This window comes from Solanum lycopersicum, chromosome 3 (assembly GCF_036512215.1).
Source record: "Solanum lycopersicum chromosome 3, SLM_r2.1".
Classification (NCBI taxonomy): Eukaryota; Viridiplantae; Streptophyta; class Magnoliopsida; order Solanales; family Solanaceae; genus Solanum; species Solanum lycopersicum.
In genome coordinates this window covers 34,790,560-34,805,802 of record NC_090802.1, presented here as the reverse complement: position 1 = coordinate 34,805,802, position 15,243 = coordinate 34,790,560, and the positions used below count along the sequence as shown (strand labels likewise).

The 15,243-nt window shown below is 34.5% G+C and overlaps 1 long non-coding RNA gene across 1 annotated transcript; it reads left to right on the top strand.

Annotated features, from left to right (window-relative positions):
* Positions 1–4,105: 4,105 nt before the first annotated feature.
* Positions 4,106–6,351, top strand: LOC112941173 (uncharacterized). Its single transcript, XR_003246222.2, has 2 exons — positions 4,106–4,232; positions 6,060–6,351. It is a non-coding gene; the product is annotated as an uncharacterized lncRNA (long non-coding RNA).
* Positions 6,352–15,243: the final 8,892 nt, after the last annotated feature.

The window sequence follows — 15,243 nt, the reverse complement described above, 5'->3', positions numbered from 1 at the left end:
CATGACAGATTTTACTAGGAGGCGGCGCTAGGATGGGGTAATCTAGATCAAGGGCGAGATAGGCAATGTAAAGCGTAAATTAGGAGAAATTCAATTTTTCTTCATCGTTCTAAAATTTCTAAATGAGTCATAAAATAACCTCTAAATCTCAAAAAATTTGTTCAAAGCGTGGAAAGGAATGAGAAGGAGAATTATAGCAGGAGAATTGTTGTATCTTGCAGATTCTTGGCCAAATTCACCATCACAAAGCCCAAAAAACTGGAATCAAGGTCAAATTTTTTTTGCAACCGCTTGGCACCCAGGTAGGCTAGGTTTTATTAATTGGATAGTTTAAATTCGTGCTCATTGCGTATAATATGTAAATTGATTTTAGGATTTATGTGTAGGACTTCCTACACCAAATGATCTAGGATCCAAACCCTAGAAAGAAGCCTTAGAAGATGAATTAGGGTTGAGAGTGGTCGAATAAGGGTTTAAATGATTTGCATGATAGATATTCCATTATAGGTTATGGTTGCCATTCTATGATTGTGTGAGGTACGTTTGTTGGCTTCAGTATGATACACGTGTGGGTGAATGTTGCATTCTTTATCACACATGTTGTAAAGGAGATAAATGAATGACTATATGCCATGAATCACCTCTTGTCGTATGATTGTGATGATATAGTTGTGATTGTGATTTGGGTGTGTTGAAGGATCGGACTTCCACAATCTGAAATAATTAACTAGGATCATATTTCCACGTTTTGTCATAATTAACTAGGATTAGATTTCCACATTCCGTCATAACTAACATGGATCAGATTTCCACATTCTGACATAACTAACTAGGATTGGATTGCCATGTTCTGGCATAACTTACAGGGTTAGGATTTCCACTTTTCAACATATAGATAGGATCGGTGGCCACGTTACGACATCACTATGGGATTGGGTACAACTTTTCAATATTCTTATAGTTTAGTTTTTCGTTCCATGAGACAACCAACTTTATGACATAATTGTGTTCATGGAGAAGGTGAAATTGAACATGGCATGTAGTTATAATTGGTTTGTTATTTCTCAGAGTCGTGTTAGGGCTATGAGGTCTAATGCTTTAATGTAATTCTACATCGGGTCGACTTGGTATTTTTATTAATAAAGAGGTTAAACGGATGTGGGGAATGAGTGTCTCAAAAATTTCTAATGACCAAGTGATGGAGTCATGTGTTAAAATGGTAAAGAGTGGGGTTAGTGTACATGTTGTAGTTATACTCAGGAATTATATATGTGTTAGAATGATAATGCTATGATCAAGAACATAGTATGGAGGTTGACTGGACAAAGGGTTAGTAATTAGGGTGTTAGTGTGATCCGTATGTAACTTGAGGGGGTAAAGGTGGAGAAGCGAGGGGTTTTATTATATGACCTTAAAAGTTAGTTCCGTATATTATGTGGTGGGCGTCAGGTTTATAGACGATGCCTACGAGTATGTGTGTTTGTACTAATACTACTATTGCTATGTGTTTTAACATAGTCTGTATGTAGGTTGGTGATGTTTCATTAGGTGAAGACGACGAAATTCTCCAACATCTTCTAGTTTTTATTATACATGGTGGGAGCTGGGTCTCTTATTATTTATGGCGAGTTTGTACTTTTAGCAATCTCTTCTACCTGTTTAGACTAGAACTTTGGGTGTGTTAATTACTTTACAAGTCTTAACTCAATAATTTTGTCAAGGGTTTTAATTAAGAATTCCTTTAATATCTTTATTATCAGTTTTCCTTTATGTTCCATGATGTTTCATGTCTTTGGGAACCAAGGGTTCTCCTACTTAGGTCTTAGGGTAGGTGCCCACACGATCGGGTGGATAGGGTCGTGACATTAGCTATATGACTCGCCATGGTGGAACAAAATTCCTTATGGGGAAATTTGAATATCTATACGATGTAGATCTAAAAGAAGAAGGAAAAACATCTAGATGGAATTTTAATTGTCACAGTCAATATTTCATATACAGTATGCATACAATATATGAAAGTATGAAAAATAACTTGTTTCCAAACCTAGTACAAGAAAAATGGTACTTCTTTCTTGTCAGAGAAAAGTATCTCACTCATTTGAATCTTCAAATTACTATTCAGTAGGTCGTGAACTCTTAAAAAATATGTACAAAGATGTAATGCAAACTAATAATTCACGTGGCATGTACTGTAATTTATTTTTGCTTTAAACATAGACAAATCATGAACAAAAAATGAAGGTATTTTAAATTATCTCCCATGTTTTAAAAAAAAGTTACTCAATTAAAAGAGTTATCAATTCGATGAATTACTCGAAGAAATCAATAGCACCATTTGATATAAGAGCTGAAAATTTCAGATTTACTGAATTGGATAATGATATATGTGACAATATGTTTGATTATAATTTGATTAAAGTGATGGGAAAAATAGCATTTCTAGACTTGTTGAGGATATTTCACTAGTCAAAATTACTTGTGGATTTTATAAAATTTTGAAAAAGAAGAATGGAACAGTCATGACATTCACAATCCTCGCCAATGGAAAGATGTGTAAGATATATAGAAACCAAAATATTGTCCACCTCAAGGATTCTATGATTGTTGTGATGGAGATTTTTTAGTTGCGATGAAAAATAGTATTTTATTTTTTGAACTTTTATGATGTTGAAAAGAATAGTTGGAGATATCTGGAAATTTATGGAGCTCGAACAGAGGATAGAATTAATGTCATTAATTTTATGTAGAAAGCCTATACTTGTTCTAAAATAAATAATTCTATTAAGTTCAAAGGCATTATTTTTTTTAATTTTCAAGATGAATATTATTGCTCTCTATATGATTGTATTATCAGGCTTTATGTAGGTGAAAGAAGATTTTTTTTAAAAAAAAAAAATTGTTTACAAAGTATGTGTTATCAAACAATAAAAAACCCAAAAACAAATTCTTCTAGAACGATAATAATTTTTTCCTGATAATTAAAAATTTCTAACCTGAATTGAATAAAAAAAATTATGTGTCATTGAATGTCAACTAGGAGAGAAGTAATCTTTTCTATTATTTAGTATATTTTGAAAATAGTAATATAAAATTTGAGTGATTGTATAATCCTAAAAAACTATTAAAAAATAACAACAATATTATAAACAGAAATAACCATTAAAGGGATTAACTCAATTACTTTCCGAATAAAAAGTATTACGCATTTAATCTTAGAGATAGGAATGAATTGGTTGTCCTAAACATAATAATTACTCCTATTATGCTAGATTCTTATATTTTGTATTCACAAAATCAGATTAATTTCAATAAAATTATACACCTTAAAATAATAATAAAAATTAATTTAATTTTATCTCCAAAGCACAAAATAAAAGAACAGAGGGGCCATACTTAATAAGTGTTTGATCATATAATTAGATATATTTTTTACTTTATCTCTTCGTCTAACGACCCTCAAAATGAACTAGGATAATATAGAGCTTCACATGATTTTATTGAGTAATGACTTGTCAAAATTACAGAATCAGCCTTTTAAGTATGTTTTAAAGAGTTTCCAAGTCAAACGTTAAAGGACGACCAAGACGTCTGGAAACTAGTCTTGTGTGTACTAGTGTGTCCTTGTATGTTGTATTTATTTTTATGTGTTGCTTAGTCAAATATCAATGGAGCTGACCCTAGTGTCTTAATGATTGAGTTTAGGGTCGAAACGTCCATGTATAATTCCCCAAAGATCGACAAAACGGTCCTTGAGGAGGACACAAGCTTTGACAGAAGGGGATGCCAAGGAAGCGTGCAGACAACCTATTTTTGAAGCACATGGCGCGTCGCACCTCAAGCACTTATAAGGCAAAAAGGTTCCTTACTATGCGGGATTGTCAAAAACAATTTGCCTCAAATTAAATTCTGGAACAAAGAATCAATAGTGTTCCCGTGATGTGCAGTCATGTCCCAGATTTGGTTGCGTTGTTTTAAAGTAATATTACACTTAATTAAAAGTTTCAAATTGTGTAGGTTTTTTTTGGGTACTTTGTGGTTTTATTATAAACGTTTTTTTGAGTTATTTTTACCCTAAATCACCAATCAAAACAAAACTCTCAAGTTTAAAATCAAAAGCTCTCCGTTCTCTTTCTCCAAAGCCTCCATTGATGGGCTTTGAAGCTCCAAGGAAAGAAGGTCAAATTCTCCAAGTTTTTCAACCAAAATTTCGTGGATAGTACTTCATTAAGGTATGATGATTTCATCATTTATCCTTCTATCATTCAAGGAGTCAATTCAAAGGCTTTTCAAAAGATCTCAAAAATCCTAAAAATCCTATTTCAAATTTTAAACATGGGTTCTTGGATCAAAAGGTTTAAATCGATGAATTTTGATGTTTTTCAATGATATTGATGGTTTTATGATAAGGAACTCCATGGACCCATGATCATCATAATTCTCTAATCTTGTTTTATGAATTGGGTTTGATGAATGCAATTGGATATTTTTAGAATTGTGTTAATACTATATTGTATTATGATTATGTATTGCTATTCATGCCTGATTATGATGGATTGTTGGAAAGTTGAGAGAGGGTTATTATATGAATATGATTCTTGAGGATGTTGTTATTATTGGAGTATAATGTGAATGTGAAGTATGGTTTTGTATGGATTATGATGAATATAGTATGATCATGTTTAGAAGACAATGTCATGAATTATGGTGGTTATGTGAAATGCTTTCTCACATATTCAAACAATGAATGAATGAATGAGTAAAGCTAATGAAAATGTAATGAATGAGAGTCCATTAAAAGGTTTTTTCAAGATAACTCTAATCAATGAATGGGGGATATTGGGGTGGCCACTCTTTTTGAGTAGAGAATATAGTGTCAAGTAACAACCTCAATATTCCTAAGAGCTTTCCAATGAAATGAATTATAGGTTGGGATGAGTACTCTTCATGAGTTGAGATATATTACTTTGTAGCAATCCTTTATCCTATAGATAATGAATGTAATGAAAGTCTAAAACTTAGTAAGGATTAGTGCTTAGCACCGAGAGTATTTGATAAAGGGGTGGATACTCTTCCTTAGTAGAGATGTAGTATACAAAAGTAACCTCTTGAGATGCTACTCTTTGTTAGTTGAAATGTAGTACTTTGAAGCAATCTCCTTATCCCTTAATTATACGCCCACATAGGAATAACTAACGGTGTTTAACGTAAAGGATAAAATAATGACCCTACCTTAGGCTAGTGGGTATCCATCATCTGATTGGGTTAATACCGAGATTCCATGTTAAGAACCCATGGTTTATGTCAATTAAAGCTAAACCTCTAAAATGAACTTAATGAACAAGGTTTTACTAAGGGTGTACTACTTAGGGTAGGTGGTTGAATGAGACACTATCTATGCATTGCACAAGTAGGCATTTAGAGGGAGACTTGGTGTGTCCTTGTAACTTTAATGAATTAATTGGTTACTATATGATGTTGATGAAGTAAGTTGTCTTTATTCATAATGTTAATAACATGTAGGTCTTATGTCTAATGTTAATGAAGTTTATGTGAATGGTTGAATGTGAGGTGCCTAGACTAGTGTGGTTCCAAAAAACCACTAAGTGGGATTAGTAGAATGTGATGCTAGTTTCACATTGCACTAGTGTAACTTGTAGTTATACTTGGGGATGGTCTTTGTGTGAAGTTTGTAAATCCATGAATGTTCCTCTCGTATATAAGAATAAATGTTGTGTTATTGAGTTTTAACGAAAAGGAAGTATCCTTATCTTTATTATTCTTATGGATAACTTAGTGTGTATTGAAGAGGTTGTATGGAAGGTCTCTTGATGTCTTACCATAGTGGGTCTTTGGGTAACTTTGGATAGAAGGTCTAAATGGATAATGGTTTACTTAATGATTAAGTTAAAGGTTTAGATTTATAGAAGTATTACCTTGTATGATTAATGATTGACTTGTATGATATCTTAACACTTGGTTCTTGAACAAAATAGCATGAAAAGTATATGTGCCTAATTTTACTAACTCCTTATTCTTATTTATTACTACAAGTTTAGGTGGAAGTAACTGAGGATCTTAGAGTTGAAACTTTGGAAGTAAAATTGTTCTCTCAAGGCCCTTGGTAGGTTCTCATATGTTCGAGGACTAGGATGTTATATCTAGTTTCCTTTGTATTAAAGACTTTGTAGTAGCCATGAGTTTCTTTTCTATTAAGGGTTGTAACCCTATGATAATAATATATGTCTAAGATGGCTCGCGATGATGAGACTCAGTTCTTTTTACATTTTACAAAAGATATTTTTATTGACATTATTTTGAAAAGTTTTAATTTAACACTATTTTTTCATACCTATGCGATGAATGAAAGATAAGAGTCTTGTAAAAGACCTCCGAGAGGTCAAGTACATCATGTGATGTCTAGGGAGTACTCCCGGGTTGTTGCACTTCCATCGTGGTAAAGATATATGAGGTGAATTTTATATGAAAGCTAGGTTAAATTAAGATAAAGTTACGAATATGACTATAACTTTATTAGTCAATTATTTACAATGCAATTCAGAAAAAATCTCTTGAATTGTAATTGTAATGACCAAGTTTCTTCGTAATAGAAAAGCAACAGGGAAAAAATTTTGGATCGTAAATTTTTTTCTTAGTATTTGGAATTTCCCAATTAGTCTAGATTTAGATGAAATCAAAGCTATTAAGGTGTCGCTAAATATGGTAATAATAAGGTCGTTTAATTATTATTTTGATTACATGAGTAGTTAGATAGCTCATTAAGGCATACGTACAAATTTACGAAACTGAATTCGGATAAGTAGAACTGCCATAATTGATCTTAGCATAAAAGGTATTTTCCAAGTGTTGTTTATTAAAGGTGTGTTGTGAAATGGAGCTCTTGGAATTAATTAAATAGCTCACAGTTTCTTTCAAGCTGCCCTGTCATTGGAATTGGTCTCTGTGGTGGGGCCGTTGTATATTGGTGAGGTTCGTTGTGGTAGGCCAGACGCGACTTAAGGTATTAAATAAACCCTTAAATGACCTTATTATGCACAATTAAATTTTTAGAGCTAAAAAACGTACCCCATGCAACTCTTGACAGTTTTCCCCCATTCTTGTGGATAAAGGTAAGTTTTCACTCTCCAAAGCTATTTTTTGATCCGTAGAACATATTTTATTGGGTTATTATCAATGGGAGAGGGTTTTGAATTGGAAACCATAGTGGGAAAATCCCTGCTTGGATACATGAGATCATGGGTATGATGTAGGGTTTGTTAGAATTGTTAGTAATCCGGATAATTAGGGATTGCTTATTGATTTTAATATTATACTGATAGTTGATAGACCAATAACAAGTGGAACGAATTTGGAAAGGGAAGGATCTAGTTTCTTAGGGTTTCAAGCTTGTTTTAAGGTAGGTTATGGATGTGATTCTATGATTGTTTGATGTATGTTTTTTCTTTCTGCATTATGATACTTGTATGTATTTGAGTGTTGCCTTACCAATTACACTTGTTATAATTTAGATAGACGAAAAACTATATGTCATGAATTACTTCTTAATTGTATGCTTTAAGAGTATACTTGTGTTTGTGTTAAAAGATCGGATTGCCATGTTCCGACATAACTAATTGAGATAGCTTGCCACATTTCGACATAGAAATGGAATCGAATTGCCACGTTCTGGCATAACTATGGAATTAGGTACCATGTTCCGGTATGCTTATAGTTTTGGTTTGGGTTCAATGAGAGGACAAACTACTTGACATAATTTTTTACCTTGAGAATTGTGAAAATATACGATGTTCATAAATGTGACGATATTGTTTATGCATGTGTGTAAAATGTTGTTAAACTTGATTATGTTACACTTAGTGGCATAGATGCATTATCCGACCAGTACACCATGGTTGTTTACGAATATTGAACTTTTTTTTAATTGTGTACAAGGCATCTGATGTGCCAAGAAATCTTGGCACATTTGATGCTTAGAATTGAGGAACTATTACTAGAATAAAATTTATTTTTGCATACTGTGATATGTTTATTAATGATGATCAAGTGCATTTCACGGACAACTTCATGGACTGTGACCTTCATAACGGTCTGTGGTTGAACCCATGAAACTGAACAAGTGTAAGGCCTCAAAGGAGCTGCAAGTAAAATTGAACAAGTGAAAATCACGAATAACTTTACCAGCCGTGGTCCTCATTATGAACCGTAGTTGTGATTGTGATGCTGGACCAGAGAAGAGGTTATTAGAAGTTGTTATGTGATGGGTCCAAGTAAAAGTCACAGGCATTTTCACGGGCCATGAAGCTCATTAAGGACCATGGTACCCGTCGAGATGAAGAACTTGTGGATGGACTTCAAAGAGTTCAAATTTGTGTCGAACAAGTAACGACCACATCCAACTTTACGGGTGGTTATCCTTATTAACATTTGTGGTGTCTACTATTTTGCAAGTTCCACTGATCGAGTTTAAAGAAAAACGTTTGAGAAGATGCAAGGGAAATTCACAGAGGGCTTCACGGTGCGTGACGCCCTTTACAAGCTCTAGAAGTGGCCGTAGGGCCACCCAACATTTTAGTCCTAGTTTGATCAGGAAACATTTTATACACTCTATATTGAATTACTTTAGGTCTTTTTATATTATTATTCATTATCTTAAGTTTGACGACTGAAAATAGAGTATTACTCTTAGCTTTGATTTTGGGATTTTGATTATTTAATAAGTTTAAAGTTCAAATTCAGATTATAAGATTATCGAAGTGATTGTTGCTTTTCTAATTATTTTAATAAGTCTTTCTTAACATTTTATTATACATAATTATTAATTGTTCACGTGAAAACATGAGTTGATAAATACCATGACTAGGGTTGTGGGATCCATGACGTATTCTAGTTATGATTCTGTATAATGAGTAAAAGTCAGCCTCTATGTACTACCTATAATTTTAGCTTTCCATGTCATTATAATCTAATGAGTGCATGCATTAGATGAGCTTGTGCCTAGTAATTTGTTCAAGATAAAAAGATTAGATAGGATAAAGCTGAAATACATTAATAAATTAGAGTTCAAGCTTGAGTTCGAGACAAAAGATCTTTATCACCATATGCGAGGGTCAATGTTAGTAACACTCTAGGGTCGAGAGAACATGAGGGATTATTACCTGAGTAGGCTAAAAAGTGTTAGATAAGCTTAACTCAAAATGATTCTGTAAACATTGATTTACCTAAAGCACAAATTACCGAAAAATACTAAAACTAATGTTATGGTGAACGTAATCTTGCTTTATCTTAATTAACTAAATCTACCTTACAACAAAATAGGTTTTCAGTTGTGGATATATATTTTGAATATAAATTTTGGTAATTCAAACATTTCAACCAAATCCAATTTTCTTTCTTTTGTTATTTGATAGGATATAAGAACAACATTCGAATAAACGTGATGGTGAAACCTTATCTGTAAGGAAATTCTATGTGGAATCAACCTCAACTGTTGTTGAAATATGAATATTGACATTGACCATTTAATATTTTTATTTGGATTGTAAGTTTGGACGTATAAAATTTTTGCACCGCTATCGAGGAATTTCAATTCAGAAGTGTTTTACAAGATTTTCTTCGCTTGTGTGTGACCAACACTAGAAGTAAAGGAACCTATTGCTTTGTTACGACCCAAAATTTCAGAAAACTATTAGAAAGTTGTTAGTGCACAAGAACATGAGGATTAGAGCCACATACTAGGCTTATAAACTGAAATTGATGCTACATGGAATGTTCAACAAACTGCTGAAATCAATCAACCTAGGGAAAGTGCCAAGAAAAATGTTAGACTTAATCAACTTAACGTAGTAGATAATAACATATGGGTGGAAGAATTAATCCCTCCCCTACGCCAACCAATAGCCCCAAGGGATAGAGCTCAACATCAAACTCAAATAATATATGAAGAAGATCATGTTGACTTGGATGTAGCTGGAGCTATAGGAGTTATAGTGTTGCCTGCGCTACCACTAGGTGTTAAGTTCACAATCACCAAAAATATGATTCAATTGTTGAACCTAAAAGGTATGGTTAGGGGTGTAGAAGGTATGGTTAGGGGTGCATCTGGTGATGATGCAAACAACATCTGATGAAGTTTGTGGGTATTTGTTTGTCACAAGAGATTCCTAGAGTGAGCCAAACAACTATGAGATTGAGGTTGTTTCCACTGTCTCTTATTGGAGAGGCAACTAACTGGTTTCAAAAGATGCCATATGACTCTATCAAAATTTGGACTAAGTTGAAAGATTCGTTCCTGCAATGGTTCTTCAAAGGATCAAAAGACATGTAGATGAAAGACGAGATCAGTACACACAAACAACTACTAGGAGAAGTAATGCATGAGACTTTGTGTAGATTCAGCCAAAAGCTAAAAAATGTCCTTACGATGATCTTACCGAGAGGCATTTGAAACAATATTTCTATAGATCTTTAAACTATTTTACTAAACCTCTTGTTGGTGCAGTTTAAGGAGGTTCAGTCATCAGAAAGCCATTCTCGGAGAGAATGTAGTTGTTAGATGTAGTGTCAAAGATTAACATGGCTTTGTACACTAGAGATGCAGAGGTAAAAAATCTTGGTTATACATTTGAGCTTCAAGCTTAAAAAGAAAGAGAAAAGAAGAAATAGACCAAGACATGGCACACATGAGTATCTAGAAGAGATAAGAAGAAAGAGATTTAGACATGGCACACATGAGGATGAAAATAGATCTTCGCACAAAGTAGATTATGGCCAAGTATGAAAAGATAAATGTTGTGGGATGACAAAATAATTATGAAGATCAGGATATTGACCTAGATTAAGAAGCTAACTATTTGAGGAACTATGGAGGTTTCAAAAATTATTATTCTGGAAATCAGGGTTATAATTCTTGCAACGCAGGTCAAAACTATGCTAGGGATGGTCAGTATAATAGGCCAACAAATTGAGATCAGGGAAACCTATAGAACAGAGATAGATATAAGATTTATCGCAGTGGTGGTTATGTGCCCCCAGGCAATAGAGACCGGGAGAGTGGTAGTTCTAATTGTTCTAAGGTTGAAGATATGATGTCTAAGGTACTCTAGAAAGTTGAATAAAATGATGAAGGGGTGAAAGAAATAAGAGGTTATTTCTCAAGCATGAGTTAGTTGGCGGACTCTCACACCACCTCCATTAAATAAATTGGAAAACAGTAGGTGAAACTCTTAACCTCACTGAACCGAAGGAAGAATGGGTCACTACAAAGTCACACTATCCAAAATGCTCAAAAGGATGGGCATTTCATGGCTATCACCACCAGGGGCGGTAAATTTCTTACTTATCCTATTTTTTCAAGTACAAAACATTAACATGTGTTGAAGCAAGCTGGTAGAGAGGAGGATATAGCTGAACACGTAGATAGGTTGAACATCCTCATCCTAAAGCACAACATCTGAGAGAAAAATAGAAGGGGGTTGAGCAAAACAATCCTTTACAAGATATTCAGACCTCCTCCTTCTTATCCTCAATGACTCAGAAAAAAGTTGAAGATAGGAAGTTTAGCAAATCTATCACCATGTTGAAACATCTTTTAGTAAACATTCCATTGGTAGAATGCTGTGAGAAAATGCCAGGATATGCCAAGTTCATAAAAGACTTGATTAATAAGAAAAAACTTTAAGTCTTGATTTTTATCGATGTTCATCATTGCAGCGCAGTTCTACCGCATATCTGGTACAAAAGAAGGAGGATTCAAATGCATTCACTATCTCATGCACCATTGGATCAATTAAGTTTGGAAAAGCTTTGTGTGATCTACGAGTTAACATAAAATTTATACAACTAGCCATCTGCACGAAATTGTGATCTTAGCTACATATTTAAATGAAGCATAGGTTAAGGTGGTGATCAACGCATCGAGAAGGTACAAAATATCTATAAGGTGGACCATTGCTAATATAATTTTAATACTTCCGGGTATATGCACCCCTGAGATTTATCTTGAGAATGAATGCAACCCTAGAATTGTTCACCCACGGAGGCTAAACCCACCCATTCAAGAGTTAGTTAAGAAAGAAATAATCAAGTTGTTAGATGTTGGGTGTTCTATCCCATTTGTGATAGTCACTAGGTAAGTGCAGTGCAATTATTGCCCAAAAAGGCTGGTATAAGTGTGGTGGAAAATGCCAAGAATTAATTAGTGTTATAAAGACCAATCACTGTATGGAGAGTGTGTTTGGACTACAAGAACCTCACGAAGTGTCCTTTTAGGAATAATTTTTTCATTCCTTCATGGAACAGATGTTTGATAGGTTGGTAGTTAAAGGTGGGGGGGGGATTGTTTCTTCAATGGATACTCTTGATACAACATGATATCATTGCTCTTGAAGATTTGGAAACGACCACCTTCTAATATCCTTATGTCTTCTTTGTGTTCAAACGCATTCCATTTGAAATATGTAATTCACCAGCAACATTTCAAAGGTGTATGATGTCCATTTTCTCTAATATGGTTCAGGACACTGTAGATGTATTTATGGATGAATTCATCATAGTAGGTGATACTTTTGATGATTGTTTGTTGAATCTTAGCAGGGCTTTACAGATATGTGATTTGGCCAACCTAGTGCTAAATGGGGAGAAGTTCCATTTCATGGTAATGAGGGCATTGTCCTGGGACACAAAGTATTACAGAAGGGGATAAAGATCGATAAGGACAAGATAAGGTTGATTGAAAAGTTACCTCTGCCAATCTGTGCAAAATGTGTTAGAAGATTTCTAGGCGACGCCAAGTTCTACAGGTGTTTCACGAAGGATTTTTCAAAATTTACCCCATGTGGACATTTGAGAGAAGAAGGTGAAATTTTTCTTTGTTGAGGCATGTGTCAAAGAATTTGAGTGCCAAAAAGGAAAAGTTGATTTTAGAACTAGGAATGATTGGCCCATATTGGGCAGAGCCTTTTGAGATAATGTGTGATGCTTGTAGGAGTGTACTAGGAGTTGTCTAGGGGAAATCACAATAAGTTGTTTTATCCAATTTACTGTTCTAATAAGTCGCTGAATGGGGCACTAGAAAACTACACATTCACTGAGCAAGAACTATTGACAGTGGTTTATGCATTTGAAAAGTTTTGAGCTTACTTGTTGGCACTAAGGTGATAATTCATATAGACCTTGCTTCCCTTAGGTACCTTAAGGAAAAAAATATGCCAAGCCTAGGATGACCTCATGGGTGCTACTTCTCCAAGAGTTTGACTTTGAAGTGAAAGATATGAGAGGCTGAGATACCAGATAGATGATCCCCTATCTAGGTTGGAGGCTACAAAGAAGAAAGAGCTTGAAATAGATGATACATTACTGTATGAGCGGGTATTAGCTGCAACTCTTGACCTTATTTCTTTGCTTGCTGATTATGCTAATTTTCTTGTTAATAATGTAATGCCTGAATGGTTAAATAATCAGCAAAGAAAGAGGTTCATGCATGATGTAGGTAAGTATCTATCGGATGAACAATATTTATATAGGATTTACTCTGATAACATCATCAGGCGGTGCATTCTTGATACCTGAGATGATGTACATTTTTGAGGCCCGTTACTCATTTTCAGTTGGTGGTCATCATGGTGGTACTCGAACAGCCCATAATATGATTACGTGAAGGTACTGTTGGACAACAATTCATTAGGATTCAATTAATGTGGTAAGGAGTTGTTAAGTTTGCCAGCGGCAAGGATCTATCTTTCGGTGCCATTATTTTCCCATGACACTTATTCTTTAGGTGGAGCTGTTTTATTTGTGGGGCATTGATTTTATGGGCCTATTTGTTAATTCATATAGGCTATACTGGTTGTGATGGACTATTGTTCAAATTGGTTAAGGTCATTGCTTCATCTGAGAACGATGGAAATAATGTTGCAAGTTTCATGAAAATAACATCTTTACAAGGTTTGGAACACCCAGAGCCATTATCAGTGATGGTGGTTCTCACTTTTACAGCAAGGTGTTCACTGAACTTTGGGTAAAACAACACAAGGTTGCAACACCTTATCTCCCAAAGACCAGTGGAAAAGTAAAGGTTCCTACATTGAGATTAAAGAAATCTTTGCAATGACAGTTAATGCCAACAGGACAGATTGGGCAAGTAAGATAGATAATGCTCTATGGGCATATCAGAAAGCTTTCATGACGCCTATTCTCAAAGACCGTGGTGCAATTCACGGGCGCCTTCACGGTTCCTCAACTTGAGGACCAACCTAAAGAAGCAACTGGAAATCGTATGAAAAATGATCAAGTCTTTTATATCTTGTATGGACCATCTAGATTCTCGTGAACCTCAGGTATGAATGCCATGTTTCTAAGTCACATTCATGACCAGGTTCACGGACAGCATCACAGTCCGTGATTTCATCATTCAAGTAATTCATCTAAGTCAAAGTTAGATACTCTTTCACGGACTGTGATGCCCCTCACAGGCAAGTTCACGAGCCACAATCTGCAACCCAGCCTACCAAAACTCAACCTAACCCGTGTGTTGACCAATGTTGAAATTACACATATATATGGGCCTAAGTGCCAAAGTTCAAGATTTTCTCTCCATTTCTAATCCTATAACGGTTATTCAAAAGTAGAAATGCATCCCATCAATAATCTATCCTAAATCCACCCAAGAATCATAACCTCAAGCGTAAAAAATGATCAGCTGTTGCTAATAAAGTTCATATTTCTCTACTTGAACGAAAACTCTCATTATTTACAAATAAGTGAATTCATAATGTATTGCAATTTGATCTTGTATAAAGCAGATTCGTTTTTCTTATCATTAATAAAAAACAGTACCAAATTTTTGTTCTCAATTGATACAGCATTGTAGTGGGTTTAGTATATTGGGAGGTTTTGAATTGTTCTTGTATGTGGGTTTATAACAGGGGGTAAAAAGTTGGTTGTGCATTTGTTAGGTGTGATTTTATGCTTAGGAAGTGAGTTATTAAGAATTGGGTTAATGGGTTCATATTTGTTGGTTGTCAATTGTGTAAAAATGGTGATGGTGCTAAAAACATTGAATTTCAGTGAATGCGGGAAGAAGACAACTGTAACATTAGACAAAGTGTAAGATCATGATAGGTTTTAAGGACCATGGAATCCACCAGGGGCTGAAAAGCCAATCATGAACCACATTTGAAGTCAAGCCACCACTCACTTTAGTTAACAGGTAGTATAACGGACCGT